Source organism: Pseudonaja textilis, chromosome Z (genome assembly GCF_049901715.1).
Source record: "Pseudonaja textilis isolate UNSWEBS1 chromosome Z, rPseTex1.2, whole genome shotgun sequence".
Taxonomy (NCBI): Eukaryota; Metazoa; Chordata; class Lepidosauria; order Squamata; family Elapidae; genus Pseudonaja; species Pseudonaja textilis.
The window spans coordinates 25211838-25233660 of NC_142008.1; the positions used below are offsets into that span (position 1 = coordinate 25211838).

General features: G+C 39.5%; 1 protein-coding gene across 8 annotated transcripts in view; it reads left to right on the forward strand.

Moving 5' to 3' along the window:
- The window catches only part of PLXDC2 (plexin domain containing 2), a 328341-nt gene that overhangs the window by 47038 nt on the left and 259480 nt on the right, over positions 1-21823 (forward strand). The gene's annotated exons all lie outside the window — the stretch shown is intronic.

Consider the following 21823-nt stretch of genomic DNA (forward strand, 5'->3'; position numbering starts at 1 on the left):
TGGGGCTCCAACACTCTGTAATGTCCAGACCTTACCCTGTGGCTACCGACCAAGAGTCCCAACCACTGAGGTCACTGACCAGGTCAGAGCAGCACCAGACCCAGGTACATTTACAGGGGGAGACCCCCCTCCAAGGGCCGGAGGAGGAGGAGGAAGTAGATCAAATTATTCAAATGGCCGAGTCTGAATTGGGATCAATGCACAGTAGTGAGCCCCTGTCAGAGGCAGACCCCTTAGAAGGGGAAATGTCTGAGGATGAAGGTCTTATTCCTGACCAGCTTATTCCAGCCACAGCTTTTCAAATCTCTCTTGTTTAAGGCAAAGAACATTGCAGGCCTAAACAAGCCTAAACCATCTGACACACCTAACCCTTCAGGGGAGGGACCAGAGGACATGATCTTCAACCAACCGGTAGTTGAAGCAGAGGTGATTCCAGTTCCACCCATATTTTCGGACCTGGTACCGAAACAGTGGGCCTCTGCAGTGATGTACACATCCCCAACTGGATATGATAGGAAATATTTCAACTTGGACCCTGATTTTGCAAATTTATTGAGTACCCCTGAGATAGACGAGCCCATAGTGGCTTTAGCATCCCCTTTATTCCCAGTGAGGCACTGGAGGCCTTAAAGCCAGAGGAAAAATGGGTCGAGCTAGCCCTATGTAGAGCCCATCAGTCTGACGCTTGGGCTATCAAATCAGCCACAGCCGCCTCCTTCTTCACGTGGTCGTCTCTTAGATAGTTTCATCTTTTGAAGCAACACGTTCCTTCTTCTAACATTAGGGCGCACCAAGATATTGCCAAACTTACTGCTGCTGCTGAATTTTCAGCCGATGCTACCTATCATGCAGTCAAGTTTTCAGCAAGGGCCATTACCTCACATGTCACAGCGCGTCGCTTGCTATGATTAAGACACTGGCAAGCCAACTTCAAACATAAATCCAAGCTGGCCTCATCCCTCATTGTGGGAGACAGACTGTTCGGCCCTTTCCTGGATCCGCTACTAATTGAAACACGCAACAAGAAGAAAATTCTCCCTTCCCTTTTTCGGAAGTCAGATTCCAGAAGCCCCCAGACCTTTCGGAGGGGATCCTTTCGATCCTTCTATCAGGGATCCTTCTCTTCCAGATCAGAGACCCCCAGCATTTAGACCAGGACAGCAAACAGATAGGTCTGATTCAGTGGACAGGAGTAGAAGGGGTGGTCAATCCAAAAGATCCTTTCAGGGAGCAGGAAACAGTCTTTTTCGGTGTCCAAGATAACTCCCAGGACCCAATCCCCATTGGCGGACGCCTTAAGTTATTCGCTGACCAATGGGACTCCTCTACCTCTGATGCTTGGGTCAGAGATATGATCAGATTTGGCCTTGCTCTGGAGTTTAGATCCACTCCGCCAGATTCCTTCATGTCATGCCCTCCTTCCAGAGACCTGATCAAGCATAATCTCATTGATTCCACTATCCAACATCTACTGGATATACAAGCCATCCAAACAGTAGCTACCAATCAACGAGGGCAAGGTTTCTATTCACATCTTTTTGTTGTTCCCAAAAGTTGGGGGGGGGGGTGGAGAGCGATATTAGATTTGAAACATCTCAACCGTTTCCTACTATTCGCAAGTTTAAAATGCATACCCTCCAATCAATATTACTGGGCATCAGGAAAGGGGACGTGCTCACATCCATAGATTTGACGGAGGCGTACCTGCATATTGCTATTCGGCCTTCCCATTATAAGTTTCTGAGATTCTGCTACAATAACCATCATTTTGAAAAAGGGGCCCTTCTGTTCGGATTAGCTTCTGCCCCCAGGACCTTCACCAAGGTCCTTGCAGCGCTAGCTGCCCACCTCAGGAACATCCCTGTATGCCTCCAGTGTTATCTTGACGATATTTTGATTTTATCTCCTTCCACCCATCAGGCAGTCATAGACACTCAGAACACATTACTATCCCTACAAGAGCATGGCTTCTTAATAAATTGGAAGAAGAGTCAATTAACACCATCGACTCGGATAATCCATTTAGGGACGGTCATAGATAAGGTGGAAGGCAAGGTTTATCTGTCACCTGATAAATAGCATTCGAAAATCAGTTAAGGAGATCAGGTTGCTCAAGAGGCTGTCCTTAATGGATCTATCAAAATTGTTAGGCAAAATGATCTCATGTATTTCTATTATCCCTTGGGCCCACCTCCACACTAGATCCCTCCAGTGGTTCCTGCTACTGTGCCAGCGATCTGGCCGAAGCAACTCCAAACACAAAGTCAGGGTTCCACCCAAGGTTCTCATATCTCTCCTCTGGTGGTCCAAACCAGTTATCAACAGAGGCTGTCTCTTCAAGGAGCCACAAAGGCTCACCATCACGACAGATGCCAGGCTATTTGGATGGTGAGCTCACGTCTAGTCGCTCACAACCCAAGGCTGATGGTCCGACATAGAACAGTCGTGCAGCATAAACTGGCTGGAACTTTGCGCAGTACACCTGGCCCTTCGCAACTTCTTTCCCCAGGTACGCGGTCAGCACATACTGATACTGACAGACAAGGTAACAGCCAAAGCTCACATAAACAAACAGGGGCACACAATCAAAACAGCTAATGCGGGAAGCGGAGCGTTTGTGTTGCTGGGTGGAGAACAACCTACTTTCCATCAAACCAGAATGCATTTCCCCTCAAAATTATAAAATGACAATGTCAACAGCATATAAAGAAAATTTGTATAAGATGTTTTACAGGTGGCATTTTCCCCCGACAAGAATAGCAAGAATGTTCAAGAATAAATCTGAAAAGTGCTGGAAATGTCATCAGATACCTGGTTCATATTACCATATGTGGTGGACTTGTGAGGACGCTAGAAAATATTGGACTAAAATTCGCATATGGTTGGAAAAAATGACAAAGAAACATATAGATTTGAAACCAGAGATTTTTTTATTGGGAATTTTACCTGATACATATAATAAAAATTTGAAGTATTTGACTGTAAATGTATTAACAGCAGCTAGGATTGTATTTGCTAAAAACTGGAAGAGTGAGAAAATTCCATCAGAGGAAGAAACTATTAAGAAAATATTGGAATGTGCTAAAATGAGTAGATTGACATTTGAAATTAGAGAACAAGAAGATAAACAATTTTATGAAGTTTGGGACCTTTTTTTATCAATGGTTAGATAATAAAATATAATAATAGAATATTTAGAAACTTAGGATATAATGAATATATACTTCCTTTTTTTTCCTTTTTCTTTGATACTATTTTTATAAAATTTTATTAAGATAGATTTGGTATGATTTTATGATTTGTTGTAAAATAAATTAAGTAAATTATAGTTATCTTGTTAAAGTATGAATTAATAAAATTATAGTCAAATGATTATTCAGTAATGATATTAGGTTATATAATTGTTGATTGATAATATGAGTTATTATGTAATACAACTATAATGGTGATTAGGAAATGGATGCACAAAAAAAAGTGGTAAACCAACCGATACACTGTTTGTAAATCTATGAAGGAGGATGATGCTTTTATGTTTATGTTTTATGTTTTGTGTGTTTTTGTTTGTTGTTAAAATCAATAAAACTTTTTTTTTAAAAAAACAAACCAGAACGCATTTCCAGTCTGTCAAATACACAGGCAGACTGGCTGAGCAGGGCCATCATCAATCAATCGGAGTGGTGCTTCCACCCCTTCCTGTTTCAAGAAGCGGCACAGACATTTGGTCAGCCGGTGGTGGACCTATTTGCTTCCCCTCTCAACACTCAGCTCCCGAGATTTTTTTCCAGGTACCCATCCCAAGGGGCGGAGAATTTCAACTTGCTCCGCTGTCATTGGCCCCCGGGGCTCCTGTATGCATTCCCTCCACTTCTGCTGGTTTCCAAGGTCATCCAGAAGTTACTAGAGAGAGCGGAATTACTTCTAGTAGCGCCTTATTGGCCCAGACGGCCATGGTTTGCAGATCTCTGCAGTCTTTCAGTAGCCCCCCTGGAGAATCCCGTCAAACAGAATCTCATTAACTCAGGGGCCCCTTCAACTTCCGGACCCTCAATGGTTACAATTGACCAACTGGAGGTTGAGCGGAGTGGTTTGAAGAGCGAAAAGATCTTCAATAGAATTATCGACACTATCCTAGCTGCCAGATGCCCCTCAACAATTCGCATTTACAACGCCACATAGTCCATATTCTGCAAATAGTGTAGTAAGTTTCAAATTGTTCCTGCCTCCTTCTGTCGCTCAGATTCTAGAGTTTTTACAGGAGGGACTTGATAAGGGGTTGTCACCTAATACGTTAAAAAGGCAGATGGCGGCCTTGGCATCAGTTCTCACTTGTGAAGGCCTCAGTTCTATTTCACATCATCCACGCATAAGGTCCTTCCTTTGAGGAGCCACCAATTTACGCCCTCCAGCAGTGCACCGTTATCCCACCTGGGACCTTAACAAGGTCCTTGTCGCTCTCACTAAGGGCCCTTTCGAACCTTTGAAAACGTCAAGTCTCCAATTTCTGACGTACAAAGTAGTTTTCCTTGTAGCAATCACCTCCACTCGTCATATCTCGGAAATTGCAGCCTTGTCTGTCAGACAAGATCTCTGTGTTTTTCATGCTGATCAAGTGGTCCTTTGTCCTGATTACAAAATTGATGTGTTTGCCTCTGCTGAGGCTTCCTTTGACAGAAGAGTTCTGCAATGGGTCCACAGGGACCAGGAGGAGATTCCAGACCAGACGGAGTCCCTCCTGTAGGACAGGCCAAGCTTTGGTATGTCCCACTACTGGGTGCTCTGAACAGCTCATAGGAGAAAGGGCATTGGTACTTACCTGACACACCCATTCTCTTTGAGCTGTGAAGAACATCCAGCCCCACCCCTTTCCATCTGGTGGGGTCTTGTTTCAGCCAATGAACTTTTTAGGACATGAGGATGAGAGTGCTATTTCTCTTGCCAAAACTGGGGAACGCTGAGGAGGAGTCACGTGGAGGAGGAGGAGGAGGAGCGTTCCACAAATCAAGCTCAGCTTATGAATGCGGAGACTGAAGCACCTCCTACTACTGGATGCTCTTCACAGCTCAAAGAGAATGGGCGTGTCAGGTAAGTACCAACGCCCTTTCACTGGGACTTTTGAATATTAATGTTATATGAAATATTGCCAATTTCTCATAATTTTTATTCTGAAAAGTCAGGTTCGAAAAATCCTGAAAGAAACAAGAAAGTGAGAACAACCAATTTCACATTTGGTTGTACTAAATTAGACTATTTGGATTGTTCTTAACATGTTCACGCTCTATTAGAAATAAAATAATTCTCCCAGTTCTTCCTAGATAGAATGTGAAAATTTCTATTGTAGAAATAGAATAGAAAGAGTTGGAAGGGACCTTGAAGGTCTTCTAGTCCAACCCCCACCTTAGGCAGGAAACCCTATACTATTTCAGACAAATGGTTATCCAATCTCTTTTTAAAAACTTCTAGTGTTGAAGAATTTATAACTTCTGGAGACATGTTGTTCCAGTGATTAATTGTTCTAACTGTCAGGAAATTTCTCCTTAGTTCAAAGTTGCTTCTGTCCTTGATTAGTTTCCATCCATTGCTTCTTGTCTTCCACTCAGATGCTTTAGAGAATAGCTGACTCTCTCTTCTTTGGGGCAGCCCCTGAGATATTGGAATATTGCTATCATCTTTCCCCTAGTCCTTCTTTTCATCAAACCAGACATAGGCAATTCCAGCAACCATTCTTTATATGTTTGAGCCTCCAGTTCCCCAATCATCTTTATTGCTCTTCTCTGCAGTCTTTTTAGAGTCTCAACATCTTCTTTATATTGTGGGGACCAAAACTCGATGCAGTATTCCAAATATGATCTTACCATGGCATTATAAAATGGTATTAACACTTCACATGATCTTGATTCTATCCCTCTGTTTATGCAGCCTAGAATTGTGTTGGCTCTTTTGGCAACAGAAACACACTGCTGGCTCATATTTGTCCACTAGGACAACAAAATCCCTTTAACAGTTACTACTATTGAGCAAGGTGCCACATATATCGTACCTGTGCATTTTCTTGCCTAAATGTAGAACCTTACTTTTTTCACCATTGAATTTCATTTTGTTGGACAATGCCCAATGTTCAAGTCAGGATCCTTCTGTATCTTAAGCCTATCTTCTGGAGCGTTGGCTATTCCTGCTAGCTTGGTGTCATTTGCAAATTTAATGGTTCCTCTTTTATTCCCTTATCTAAATAATTGATGAACTGTGGTGGTTTCTCATGAACTACGCAAAGTTGTCTTGGGATGAGAGCCCAGAGAGAACTCCGAAACCCTCTTTTATTAGAAGCAATCTTTGTTAACGTAGCAATTTTGTTAACGTCCTATCACAAACGCATTACATCACACCACATGCAATGATTATTCGCATAAAGCATACAAGGCTGCAGAGTTTAAGTTTGCTACAGTTCTGGTTAAGAAATGGCAACAATTTGTCCTTGCTCCTTGCTCCGTGTTCCACCAACTACCAGAAGGCTCCGTTGTCCTAGCACGTACACAAAGAACAAAGAATCATAGTTCCCACATCTCCCCTGTTATTCCTTTTTAAGAGACAGGGAGTGTTTTAGTCCCAACAACAGTCTTTGTCAGGCCCATAAGCAAGAGTGCTGTGCATGCTGATGTTATCCATGGCGTTTGTGACTTCTTCAACCATCACAAACATCTTGTCCTCGTCTGGGTCGTCACAGGTTGGCTCTCCTATCTCATTTTCGGATGGCAGTGGTTCATATGTGTTAGTTATTTGTTGATTCCAGAGAGCCATTACCTGCGCAGTGGCTTTTTTCTCAGCCAAGAGGGATAAACTGTTAGAAATAGTGCGTACAAAGATGGGTAATACACAAGGCAATACAACACATCCCGCAGCAATCATACCAATGAGCACTACAATAGCTTGCAAACCAGGCAATTTTGGGAACCAGGATCCAAACATGTCTCTAAAATCAAGACCATTCCATGTTTGTACGGGTACATGCGCAACCTTGATCATTCTATCAGTAATTTGTTGGATAACTTTTCCGCTATCATCTACCTCAATACAACAATTACTAAGGTTAAATTTTCCACACACTCCTTCTTTGGCAAGAAGATAATCTAAAGCCAAGCGATTTTGCATAATATAAGTTCGTGAGAGCGCGCTTTCTTTAGCTAATATTTTGAGTGCTACAGCTGTTTCATTGGTTATAATTTCTACTACAGCCTGCAACCTTATGATTCTATTGAGCATGTATATAGGGGTACGGTATCCCCATGTGCCATCTTGGGCCCATGTGGCCGGGTCATAGTAATGGATGAGGGGGGCATTCATTGTCCCTCCAATTACCAATTTTTATGTTGCTGGACCTCTTTTTTTGGATGTTACCCACTTCTTCATACACCGGAATTCCTAGTGTACGTCTCCTAGTAAGGGGTAAAAGGAAGAAGGATGGCTGAATGGCTCCCAGAATACAGGACCCGTACCACCCTGCAGGAAGAATGTTATAAGCATAACTTCCACAAATCCAATACAGTCCATCGGGGGAATGCCATGCAAGAATGTTATTTTCAGGATCCTTTAAAAAGGTCATGTTGATAATTTTACTTAAAGTATTATTGGGTGGGGTAGGTGTATCATTGGACCACCATGAATTGTTGTTCCACGTGCCTAGGCACAACAATTCTCCCATTGGGAGAAATCGATTGTCGGTCTGATTACGTTGGAAGCATACATGACCTACTAAGTTAGTAGAAAGTAGCCAGGTTTCATTGGCAGTCTGGTGATATGTAAAGTTGTTTTGATTAAGTAATAATTCTGTATAATTTGCTTCATGACCATGCCATGGCCATTAGTCCCCCATATTGGTCCCTCCACAGACAAAACAATTTTTGACAGTTAGTTCTTTGGCAACTGTCTCAACTAGTTTTATAAACATGTTATGAGCTTTGGGGGGAATAGGGAGAGAGTTCAATTTGCCAATTTCATCTTGATATTCCCAGAAAACTTTGGATGGTGTTGACTTTATGGAGGTGGTGTGGATTTTTAATACAATATAACCATATGGGTCACGTCCGGTACCGTCGATACCAAGACCTAAAAAACGATATTGTACCCCCTTAGATTCAGATAAGTGAGTGTACAAGCAAATGGGATTACATTTGTCAGTGGTACATGAAGTAGAGCTTGATTTAACAGTGATATTAATATTTTGAGGGCCTCTTACTTGAGCAGAGTCAATAGGTGGGGTGTACCAGTAGTTGTAAACAGTGGTGGCCCCCACGTTAGTCCCGGACACTTTTTGAAAGAGATATTTCTTTTCCTGTAGATAAGATCTCTGCCAGATGTGTGAGCCGCAGGTAACTCCTGCAGCGTCGTTAGGACCTTGACCTTTGCTGATGGCAAGGCAAGCATCAAAGCATACTGAGGTGTTGGTACCCCCGAGTGACATTATGGGTTATGTACCCATTTTTTGTTTGACTGGTAGAGAACATTCCTGCAAGATCAGAACTGGAGCCACCTTTGTATGCATAGACATATAGGGCTGCTGTAATGGGTCCCACTGCCTTGGGCTCATAGCACTGAATGCCTTCAGCAGTGTAACATCGCGCATATTGAGTGTTGTTATGCAGACAAGGGGAGACCGTCGTGGAGTTGCACTCAGGCTTCAAGGTATGATAGATCAGGGTGGATTGGGTTTTCGTTCCGCTGCGAGTAGTTTTGATGCAGGCATTGCAGGAGGATGGGGTGGCTGTCGTATTGGCAGGAACGATGTGGAAACCCAGGAGGCAAATGATGAATGCAGCGGGCAGCTTCATGATGCTGATGTAGGCAAGGCTGGTTTTGGTAGAGAAGGCCTCACTTGTCATCCGGGGACCCAGGTGGTGGCATTGTTGTAGGAAACAGCCGCGTACCCTCGTCCCCAGGTTATAAGCTGGCCCATGCCATGTGGGATCTGGCAACTGTCGAAAGTAGACTGGAAGTCTAGGAGCATCCTTGGATGGAGAGCAAAAGTGTCGAGAGGCGGCAGAAGAAGCAGGTGTGCCAGACTCATTCAGGAAATTCAGTGTAAATAAGCACAAGTTAAGCTTGTTTTGCAGCGTGGGTAGCCCTGGGGTGAGTTTCCCCATCGAGTTTTGAACTTTGTCAAGAGCATTCTTTAGGGTCAGATTGGCTCTTTCTACTATGGCCTACCCTTGAGAATTGTATGGAATGCCAAATTTGTGCAAAATGCCCCATTGTTTACAAAAGGTAGCAAAGTTGGTACTAGTATAGGCGGGGCCATTATCAGTTTTTAATTCCGAGGACTTTCCCAGGCACGCAAATGACTGGATGCAGTGGTTAATGACATGTTTTGTGGTCTCTCCTCTTTGTGGGGAGGCCATGATGAACCCTGAGTATGTGTTCACTGAAACATGGATATATTTCCATGGTGCAAAAGGCGCATACTGGGTTACATCCATTTGCCAAATTTGGCAGGCTTTTAAGCCTCTGGGATTTACTCCCATTGGCAGGGCAGGGGCTTGCTTGCTGCAAGTAGGCCATTGTTGAATAATTGCAGCAGCCTCTTGGATGGTGATTTGGAATTCCTTCATAAGAGCCCTTTTATTTTGATGAAAATAGTTATGACTGTCCCAAGGGGTTAGGGGAGAAAGAGAGAAAGCGGATAGAATAGTAGCAACGGATGCGGCTGAATAACTTTGGTGCGCCATTGCCCTTCTGAAAACCACGCACAGGCACCATATTGCTTCCCTCTATCTGCATATATAGTGATTGCAGAGGAAATGGGGGCTGTGGATTCTATTAATTGCCAATTAAAAGGAACCAGCTTAAGTAAATTAAGCCGGTCATCTGCAGGGAGATGGCAGGAAATAGTCATCGGCCATTCTCCCATTACAATTTGTAATGACTCTGAATTCAATAGCATTACCTCCCAATCGGACAATGATATGAGGACATATAGTACAGAGGGTTCAATAGCCATTAGGGCTTTACAACGTTGACGCCCTTTGTGAATAAGTATAGAGAAGAGCAAAGGTTTGGGGTTAATGGATTTGCGAGGGGTATGAGGCAGATGTATCCATTCTAGGATGAGAAGTTTAGAGAGACTTTGAGCAAGAATTGCAGTAGGTAGGCACAGAAGGGAGAGCAAGAGAAGAAGAGGGATTGGGTGAGGCGGGGTCAGGAGAAGGGGGGGAGGTTTACCAACCTCATTTGCCTCCGGGGGGGGCATTCGGTTTAAGAGACACAGGCACCACAGCGGGGGGCAAGAGTTGTACAGCAGGATTCACATAGGGAGGGGGTCCAGAAAGGAGGCCAAGTAGGGGTTGTTCTACAGAGGAGAGAGCCTCAAAAACCACCCTCCAAGCAATTAATATAGACGAAGGGGCCCTAGGACTTGCATGAAGGTATTTTCCAATCTCCTTCCATACTGTAGTTTTGATACTGCCTTTAGCCGGATAAGAAGGGCAGTGTTGCCAAATGTATTCTAGGAGTTCCTCAATAGAGGTTTTTGGGAGGGGGGCATGAAGGGAGCCCCCCTTTTTAAAGGTAAAAAATTTCGTTTGGTCAATTCTCTGATTTCCTGAATGTGAGCTGCCTGCTCCTTAGAGAATCTACCACCCATACTCACGAGGGATCCGTTGTCGCCAGCGATTCAAGTGGATGGGGTGCACCAAGTCTATTCCAGACGATGAGAATGGGTGTGCCAAAGACGTATCTCTTTTGAGTGGATCACATCGGGGTCACCAGTTGTGGTGGTCTCTCATGAAAAGAAGACACTATGCAAAGTTGTCTTGGGATGAGAGCCCAGAGAGAACTCCGAAACCCTCTTTTATTAGAAGCAATCTTTGTTAACATAGCAATTTTGTTAACGTCCTATCACAAATGCATTACATCACACAACATGCACTGATTATTCGCATAAAGCATACAAGGCTGCAGAGTTTAAGCTTGCTACAGTTCTGGTTAAGAAATGGCAACAATTTGTCCTTGCTCCTTGCTCCGTGTTCCAGCCAACTACCAGAAGGCTCCGTTGTCCTAGCACGTACACAAAGAACAAAGAATCATAGTTCCCACAATGAACATATTGAAGAGTACTGGATCTAAGAATGTGGGGTATCCCACTGCATTCTTCCCTCCATGAAGATGCCATTCCATAAAGGTCTACAAGTTGAATACGGTTGGTCAGCAAAATATGAATCTATCTGGTGGTGATGCTGTCTAACCCACATTTTTCTATTTTATCAAGTAGAAGGTTATGGTCTACTTTATCAAATGTTTACTGAAGTCCAAGTAAATTATATCGACAGCATTCCTTTAGTCCACTAATTTTGTCACTTTGTCAAAGAATCCAATAAGATTAGTCTGGCATGATCTGTTTTTGACGAACCTATTTTATCTTTTAGTTTTACTTTGTTTGCTTCTAGGAGTTTGCTGATTCATTGTTTGATTATATTTTCCAGAATCTTCCCTGGTATAGAAGTCAGTAGTTTCCTAGATCTTTTTTTCCTTTTTTGAAGATAGGAACTACATCATCTCTTTTCCAGTCCTCTGGCTGTTCTCTGGTGCTCCAGGATCTTTGAAAGATATAGTTCAGTGGTTCTGAGATCTTGTCTTCCAGTTCCTTCAAAACCTTGGAATGTAATCCATCTGGTCCTGGTGATTTGAAATTGTCTAGGGTAGACAGGTTCTCACTATTTTCTTCCCTATTTTAACTTCCTAATCTGTATTTTAACTTCCTATTCTGTAAATTTCTAATCTGTATTTTGTGGTTCTGTTTTTATTTATTTTTAATATAAATTTTATTTGGGTTTTCACAAAAACATAATACAAATAAAACATCTTTTTTTGAGAATAGAATGATCTCGGGTTATCACTTCTTCATACAGGCACAAAATCAATTTCATATTCATCTTTGTGTTCTATTCCATATCTTATTACTGTTTTAATGTTTTCTCCATAATTTTCCCCTCCCTTGGTTTTCTCAACTTTATTTTTAATTATCTATCTAAATTCAATTATATATCTTTTTCTAAGTTTCAGTGTCCTTCCAATCCTTATATTTATACTTTTGTCTGTCTTGTTTCAATTTCATATTATCTTTTTTCATTGAACAAATTTTCCCCTGCAGTTATTAATTGGAGTATGACACCTTTATATCTTTTAATTTTATCAATTCAACTCTTATTTAAACTTCAATTTATGCCTTTAAAATTATAACATTCAATATAGTGCATAACTTCCAATCGAATTCTGCTTGGTACATTCTTAAAATACACAGTATGTTCTTAAAAAAAATTATATATATATGACAATAGTAAATAAACCACTCGCTCCATTCCAATTCAATTCTATCATTAATATCAGTTTGAATCTTAACTTCTTTAACATTTCTTTTCAATTGAATATCATACTTCCTTGTGAATACTTATAAACCTTCTATAATTAATTTTTTTTCAAATCAATAATAATTAAAATGTTCTTATCCTTTCCAAATTTAATTCTCTCATTCACTTTATTTCATTTATTTATTAACAAACATTCCTCTGCATTACAATAAGTATTTTATCCATCATTTTAATCATACATTGTTTAATATTTTCTAAAATTATTTCTATTTCTAATATAACAATACTATATTATGTACCTTTGCAGAATCTCTTTTTCAATTAAATTTTCACCCATTATCTCTAAATAGGCTTATACTTTCAATCCTTATACCTTTTCCCTGTTTCTCTATATCTTGTTTCTGTCTTTTATAACTTCTTTTCCTTTCCTTCTTCCCCCTCTTCTCCCTCCCCTTTTTGCCCCCTTGTCTCTCTACTTCTAATTCTCTCTTCTGTGATCCTCTCTTCTGTTGCTTCCTAATATTGTAATTATTTTTCAAAGTATTCTTTTTTTTGGTTGTTTTTTCAAATCTTAAACTTTTTACTCTTTTCCCCTCTTTCCTTTTTCTCCCCACATACAATTACTTGATCATTAAAGATGGCTTCTTCTTTGTTCCAACCTTTTGTTCTACAAACGTTTCTTGTTGTTTCTCATAGTTCCAGATCTCCATTTCTAAAAATTGAAATACGAAGCCAAAAGAATCTCTTCCTTGTGCATCTTCTTTCTGTTTTTAAAGTTCCATTTTCAGTCCTTCTAAAAGTGATGCCATTTTAAACACTTTTAAACAACCACCCAATTGATTTTAGTCATTTAAATCCAATAGCCCAAAATCTAAAAATCATCAAGTAATCCAAATAATCCAAAGCTGTTTCTTCTTGCTTCTTTTTTCCACTTTCTTTTCCTGGGGTTCTATTATCTTGTTACAAAGTTTCAGTTAAAATGTATCTTTTAGGAATCTTGTTAAAGTTTCACTGTAGGTTCCTTTTAGTTCCAGACAGTCTCCTCCATTTTTCCAGATCCCGCCCTTTTATTCTTTTTCTCTCCTTTCCTGCTTTTAAAGTTTTTTGAGTATCCAAAAGTCTTTGTTATCCCTTTGGCATTTTATTTTCAGCTTAAATGCCTATTGATGTCAAAGTGGATTTTTGTCAGTTTCTTACTTAAATCTCTTAGCTGTCAGTATAAGGAAAGGAAGAAAAAAAAAGCCAAATCTTTCCCCTTCCCTCTCCCCTTCGCTGCTTCAAAGTCTTCTTTGGGAACAACGTTATTTTTTATAGTTCAAATTCCATGGTACCTTACATTGTTGCTTTTTCAGTTTAACCCAGACAACCAAATCTTCCTCTTCTTACCTTCCTCCTGCAAATTCTTTTCCGGTCGAGTTCTCCTTTGAGGTGGCCATTTCTGACCACCGCTGCAACTGCCTTTGGGAAAGGGATCAATGGCCAGCTGAGGAGGAGAGATGCAGCTCTCCTCGACCCTGCTGGTGGTCTTCCCCCTCTTCACCACCTTTATAGGATGGCTTAGCTCCGAATCCAGACGGCTTGGGGCGCTCCAGCAGCAAGCACAGATCGAAACCGCACATGATTGTGGATTTCAGTCCGTCACCAAAGAAGCTCAAACCAGAAGTCTGTGGTGCTGTTTTTGATAGAATGGACCGTTTTTTCCCCTTTATGTAAAGACAGATGCAACAAAGGGTTAAGCAATTGTGGTTTCTCCCTGTTGTTTGTCACCTCAATAGAGCCTCAATAATCTTTAAAGACCCAGCAGAGTTTACATTCGATCAGTACTGTGGACTATCTATAGCAGAGGTATGTTTACTTAAGACATATGGATTCACCATAAGTAAATCAAACTCACTGCTACAAGGATTTAATATGAACAGGATTTGATCTCAACCATCCCATTTGTTTCTCCCCTACCTCCCACTTTTTATTTGTTATAATGGGGGGATTACTCTTAAATGAAAGACTGACTTAGAATGTTGAAATGCCCCAGTGTGTTCAGCATTCTTTTTGATCAATGACATCTGTACCCTTCTCGCTTTTTGTTGACATCAGCTCTTGAATCTCCTTAATAAAACACCACTGTGCTTTGCTTAAAAAGGAGTAGGCAGGAAAGTATTGATTTCACAATCTGCCTGTATTGGCTGAGTTGAGTAGTGGATGAACAAAAGGGATCTGCCTGAGAAATGTAATTCCCTGTTCTCAACAAATATTTCCCATAGTTTAGTAAGCAGTGGGTCTGACAACATAACTATTTTAAAGTGATACATTGGCTTTTCGTGCCTTTCCAAATGCAACACTTTGACATGGAGGTGATTTTAAATAGATTATTGTACTTCTGTTTTTGCAATGCAAAGCTACATTTTATTACTTTGGGATTGTTGACAGGCCACTGTACTCTCACTGTGTGTAGAACTGCGGACCTGAATAATAAAAATATTGGTTGAAATAATCCTTTATCCAGGATTATTTTAAACTCCAATTTTATAAACCCTGTAAATTCTTTTGTTACAGAGTTAAATGGATAAATCCTCTATCAAATGTTAATGTATGATATCATTGTTTGCAATGTTAGCCAACATATGAAATTCAAGTGCTCATATTGGGAGGAACACAATCTCCTTTGAAAAAATAGGAGCACTTACGTAGGCTATTTCAAAACAGGATTTTGAAATTAAATAAAAGACTCCTGAAAGTTCATGTTTTGAATTTATTGTATTACATATTTTGAATCAAGGTTAAGTGGATTCAAATTGCATAGAGATCTTCCATTTACCACTTGAAGATGAATTATGTAAAATTTGAAAAATAAAATGAGAAACTTTTCAATCTAAATGGTGCAAAAAAATATAAAATATTCTATGTGTGGTCATCCAAATGTGCTTCTCAATTATTACTGAGTTTGTTTAGGTATTCTCAATATGAATGTGTATATTGACAGAATGTGTACCTGGAGAATAGGGCTGGGTATCCTGGCAGAAGCACTCTAATTCCCATGGAGGAGGCACTGCATTCCAAAAGCCCAAATTAAGAGACTATGCAGTCCGCAGTTGGATGGAAGAGGGAGGAAAATGTTCGGGATAGCCACATTTTAGAATCTCACGGTATATAGCTGGATTAGAAGGTTATTGCTTTAGCTTGGCAAAATTCTGCCTATATATGCAAATAAAGAATTGGACTCATATGGAATTCATTGTGGTGTCTTTGGACTTGGCCTTGACTGTGTGGGATCTAGGGCTGCATAATACTGTAAGCCTTGACAGGGACATTGTTGGAGATGGAGGTTAAGAAAGACCCTGTCTGGGTCAGAACACTGTCTTTGTTTAATATATGTTAAATATGCATGTAAAAAGAGGCAGGGCTTCAATCGTATGGTCATGGTCACTATCTTGACTTTTAACCCCCTATTGACATCCATTGAGTTGTTGCTCCATTCCATACCATTTTATGCCAATTTTTAATTGGTAAGTAATTATACTGAAATAATTTAATTTAAAATATAAAAGTAAGTTAAATTAAGTATTTGACCTACTTCCACATATTTTTTTGCCTTATTTAATTCTAATAAGAAGAGATGGGTTTCTGAAGTTAAAAATATTACTGTGATGAGCTGGCCATACTCCATAAATTTATGTTTATAATTTTTTAAAATAATATGGATGGTAGGTAGCTAGAAAGGTAAGTGGAAGGAGGGGAGGGGAGGAAGGAAGGAAGGAACTAACTAATGCAGGGGTAGGGAAACTTGGCTCTTCTATCATTTATGGACTTCAACTCCCAGAATTCCTGAGTGAGCCATAAAAGGTTCCCCATCCCTGGCCTACTGGTTTTTCAGTCGTGGAGGAAATCAATTTTTGACTTGAATGGGACTGTTTAATATACAAATGTAGGACATTCAAGTCAAAAATTGATTTCCCCCACAATTGAAAAACCAGTAGGCCAGGGATGGGGAACCTTTTATGGCTCACTCAGGAATTCTGGGAATTGAAGTCCATAAGTGATAAAAGAGCCAAGTTTCCCTACCCCTGAACTAATGAATAATTCTGTTTATACTTACCCAAATGTGCTTTTACAACAGTTCTCATCACCTCCAACTTACCTAAGTAATGTGTAGGGATTGTGGCATTTGGAAATATTCATATCTCTAAGATGTCTGATCATAATAGACTGGGCTAAGTAAAAAAAAAATTAAAAAAAAGCAGCCCAAGAAATAAGTAATAAGAAACCTAAAAGAAATCTATGTTACCAAAAGAAAATAAAGACAGCAGAAAATGAAGTTTCAAGTCTAATGCTATTGAAGCCGCAGAGTGGAAGATAAAGTTTTGGAAGGTATAATTTCAGATTTTGGGGTATAATTTCAGATTTTGACAGGAAAAACTTCACTGTCCAATTTAGTGTTTTAATTTTGGATCTGCAAATTAAAGGCAATGCATTTTGTAAATGGTACAATTAAACATAAAATTTTAAGTATAAATCAAGTGAAAATTCATTCAGTCCATGAACACTTAGGTTTGAGTTGTATATTGAAGCCTTGCCAGCTTTAAAACTCCTCTCAACATATTTCATTTCAAATCTATCAGCATCTGACCTTTATCCAGACAGCAAAGAAGGACCTGAAATTGTGGTGGAATGTATGCTAAAATCTGTCTTTTGGCTAGTCTTAGAAAAATGAGGCAATCAAAATAATTTATGTATTGGATATAGTTCAGAAAGGCCATTTATATAACTGCAATTCTTTTCATGGCCATCAAGTTTAGACCTCCTGTTTCTATTGCTAATATTAGATATGAACTGTTAATAACATTTAAAAGCTTTTGTATTAACAGACGAAGGGGAAAAGAGAAACATGTTATCAGGTAACCTCCCAATTTCTTTTCTAGTTTCCAATTATTTAGCTGGTGGCACTTGTATTGTCTGCTAGCCAACTTTGGGACTGAAAGGAAATGTTAATATTTAACTTGGAAGTTATTTCTGTCTTGACATTTGAACTCTGAGTTTAGAGTGCACAAAATCAAAGGCAGCCAAATTACAGTATAGTTTAGGATGTGTGAACCCAAAACCCTTGCAGGATTTTTAGTAAACTATGGTCAAGCAAACCATGATTTCATATAGTGTATTAATTAAGCACTTATTCACACAGCAGTTTAACTCATATTGCATTTTATTTGGTTTGGGCATAGCATTTTACCAAACTATTTTTTGTTTATAAATCATAGTTTTTAGTTGTAGTTAACTAGCCAATTGTATTCACAAGCTATGATTGAGAAAGTTATGGTTATGAACCTTGCCTATGAGTAAGTATCAACAAAGAAAAGCATTAAAAGGCTTTTGATGGAAGCAAGTTGCAATATGGGTTAATATCCCAATCTAAATATAGTAACTAATTACCTTCTTCCTGAATTCCTTAGAAACTTAATGGATTTCTTCCAACCTCTCATCTATGCTGTCACCACCCAAAAGCCATTGGACCATTGCCTATCCAATGCAAGAACTGTATTGTGTATATTTTTAATACTTATTGGACTTATCAACAAAATGGACATATGAACAGTCTTTCAAAACATTACTCATTTGTAAGTACCATGTTTCTCCAAAAATACAACTTACCCTGAAAACAAGCCCTAGCCCAATTTTTATGCCTACACCTAATATAAAAGTGTACTCCAAAAATAAGCCCTAGTTAAGCCCCACCCAAGTCCCACCCACCATCTGGTTGTATGAGGTGGGATGAGGCACAGGTGTAAAAATCAAGCTAGGGTGGAGGTGGGGGTAGAGCTTCCCCACACGCCCTACCCATTTACCTTTGGACTGTAGCAGCCAGGTCTCCCATGCCCCAACATCTGCTCAACTTCGGTAGCTGCATGGGGCCACTTGCAGCTGGATGCCATGTGGTACATCACCTCAGTGCTGCCACTCACTGCAGAACATTGCAACGCTCATCGTGCCGGTAACACATGCAACAGCACAACACCATGCAGACTCCTGCCAAAAGTGGCAGAACCGGTGCAATGAGGCACACAGTGTCCTGCCACGAGCAGCAGCACCAGTGCAACAAGCCATGCAACATCTGGCCATGAGCAATCATGAGCGGCTGCAGAAGAAGTTAGATAATAGTGTGAGGTATTTAAGGTAAGCAGATAAGACATCCCTCGAAAATAAGACTTAGTGCTTATTTGGGGGGCAAAAAAGAAAGTTGGAGACTGCCTATGATTTAGTTTAATTATAGTACCTCAGGTTTTTTTGTGCTTGCTCAGTGATGTCCTTTTTGTACACAAGCTCAAGTCATTTTGACTCTGTTTTAAATAATAATTTATTTAGGTTTCAGTACAGTTGATAGCAATTTTGAATCTTCATTGGTTATCATTATTTTATATTATACTATTTGGTCATTTCTGTCTTGTGTTTCTTTCCCCCTTTTATTTCCAGCCCATTTGGTTGAGGAAGTCTATATAGTATAGCTTCATTGCAATTTATTTTCAGGGAGGTACGTAACATTTTGGGGAGCGGGGTCTCAGTATATGTTTGCAAATGCTCTCTATTCACTTTCTCCAGTTTGGACAACCTTTTTCAGTACTGAAGAAGAGGATATCAAATTTCTGAAATAAATAGAATACATGAATTTCTCCAGGGTTCTCACCAGATAAGTAATTCAAAATACTGGAAAGCCATAAGATATATATATATATATTATGCAAAGTACAAATCTATGTTCCTAGTTAATATTTTATTTCATTTTATTTTATTTAAATTAGCACTGTGCTGCTTCACCAGTTCTGGTTCCCAAAGATTATGTAGCAAAGAGTGACTTTCCTAAAAGATGTTACATGGATGGAAATATTTGAAAAACAGAAACAGACAGTTGTTTGTGACATTTCTGTTTAGATTTTCCTTTGTGATGAAATTTAATTTCCTATGAAACTATATTCTGCAAATATTTAGTGAGGGGTAGAGTAATATAGCTTAGAAGACCAGACAAGTTCCAGATTAGTTTTTATAGTTTCTTCAAATATTTTTGTTCTTCATACAGAAGATTTGGATTACTTTAAAAAGTATGTAAGATAGTCAAACTTTTCGGTCTTTAACTTAAAAATATGCTATGTGCACTCCAATTGGCAAATATTCTGTTTTCACAACTTTAAAGTCACCAGTGTTTTCTGGAATGATACTGCTGCTCATAGGATCAGTCCAAGTAGTTCATCAGAGAACTATTGTGTATGAAAGCTGGCTCTAGTCTTAAAACTAGCCCTTTAGCAGAAGGCATAAATAGTAGATGGTAACACTGCATTTACATTGGACTGTATTTTACTTCTAAAAAGAATGCAGGTCATGATGTCCACATTTCTCCCGCTAAGTATTTCAGTCAGGCATTGCTAATTTTTAACAATGGAACAAAGGTCTTTAAAGGAAAATATTGAAGGCTTTAAAGAAAAAAACCTTCATAATCAGGACTTCATATTTTAATTGGTAATTACTACAGTCTCCAGAATAAATTCAGAAAAGTTAACATACTTTCAGTGAGAAAAAAAACTTACCTAATGAACAGAAATATTTATATCTTGCTGTTTAGGTGTAATTTTTAGCAGCCAAATAGAGGTAATTCAACAATAATATTAATTATTTCTGGAATTATTTGGAAAAATTTAGTGGTATAAGGCAGCACTGCCTAATTTAAGAGGTACTGTAAAACGAAGGATTCAGGATTGTAACCAGTATGGCTGCACAAAGAACTCTCTGATAAACTGAAAGACAAAAAAGGACAAGTAGTAAGAGGGGCATATAATTAGGGCAGAATAGCAGCAAATATCCTGAAAATGTAAAGATGAAGTCAGGAAAGCTAAGGCTGAAAACAAAAGTAAAAATAAAAAATAATTTTTTTAAAAAAAATAAGAAAAAAGTCAAGGAAACAATTGGTCCATTTATGGCAGAAAATGGCAAGAAGATAATGAACAGCTGGGAGAAAGCAGAAATGCTTATCTTATTTTTTTTTTTTGCATCTTGTCTTTTCTTACACAAAAGGAAAAAAACCAGTTCAACCTATCAAAAAAGTACTATAAAATGCAGACTGGGAATGCAAGTAAAAATAAGTAAGAAAAATGTAAGGGAGCATCTATTCACTCTAGACCAGTGGTCACCAGCCAGCGGCCCACTGCAAGAAAATTTTGATGGTCTGTAGAGAAATGTCACCCCCAGAGCACCCCCCAAAAGCAATCAATCCAGGTTACGCAGGAACACAAGGCTATGCTGCACACATGGGCATGGGAACCCTCCCCACCCACTCACTCCTTACCTGGCAAACTTGCCTGCTAAGTTGCTATTTTTTCTTTTTTTTCCCTGACCATCAGCTGTTCTGCTGTGCTGGGAGATTTAGATTAACTAGAAAGCAGGAAACTGTTGGATTTCTTGGTTTGTAGTTAAACTTTAGATCTTAAAAGTAGAGCCGAACCTTCCTTAGGACTGAAGCTTCTATTAATCAGTGCAGGTAGGCAATGGCAGATAGATCTCTGAATGAATCTGTGATTCTGTGAGCAACTCAATCTGCCTGCCTGCTTTGCCTGATTTTGGGTAACAGTTACTCTTTTTTATAAAAATTTCAATATTTATATACATGGTGTGTTGTGAGTTAATTTTGTGAGTTTGCTTGCAAGCAAATTTTATGTGACATACTCAGCTAGCCAATGGCAGAAACATAGATCTCTGAATGAAGTTGTGATTCTGTGAGAACTCAATCTGCCTGCCTGATTTTGGGTAAAAGTTGCTCTTTTTTTATAAAAAAATTCAATATTTACATAAATATGTATAATATTTACATACAAGCTATACCTAGCCAGTCACATGACTGGTCAAGCCACATCCACAAATTAGGCCATGCCCACAGAAATGGTTGTTAAGAAATTTGAATTCCACCCCTGTCTCTCTGTGTGTGTGAGAGAGAAGGGGGGAGGGGAGGAAGAGGGAGGGAGGGAGAGAGGTTAGATCAGATCTCTCTCTTTCTCCCACCAATGTCAGCAAGCCACTCTCAGTTAAAATTCATATTAGTGGTCCCCGGGATTTAAAATTATGAGTTTGGTGCTCCCTGAGGTCCAAAAGGTTGGCGACCCCTGCTCTAGACGAGTTCAAATCTGCAGAATCAGGTGGAGTATACCCCAAGGTTCCATCTTAGATCCAGTACTCTTCAATATTTGCATCAATGATTTAGACAAAGGGATAGAAGAGGAGCTCATCCAAATTGCAAACAACACCAAAATGAAAGGAATAGCCGACACTCTAGAAGATAGGCTCAAAATACAGAAGGATATCAACTGACTTGAACACTGGACCCTACTGTATATAACAAAATGAAATTCAATGGTGAGAAAAGTAACACTTAGGCAAGAAAAACCAAATACACAAGTATGGAATATGAGGTACCTGGCTCAATAGTAGTAATTGTGAGAGGG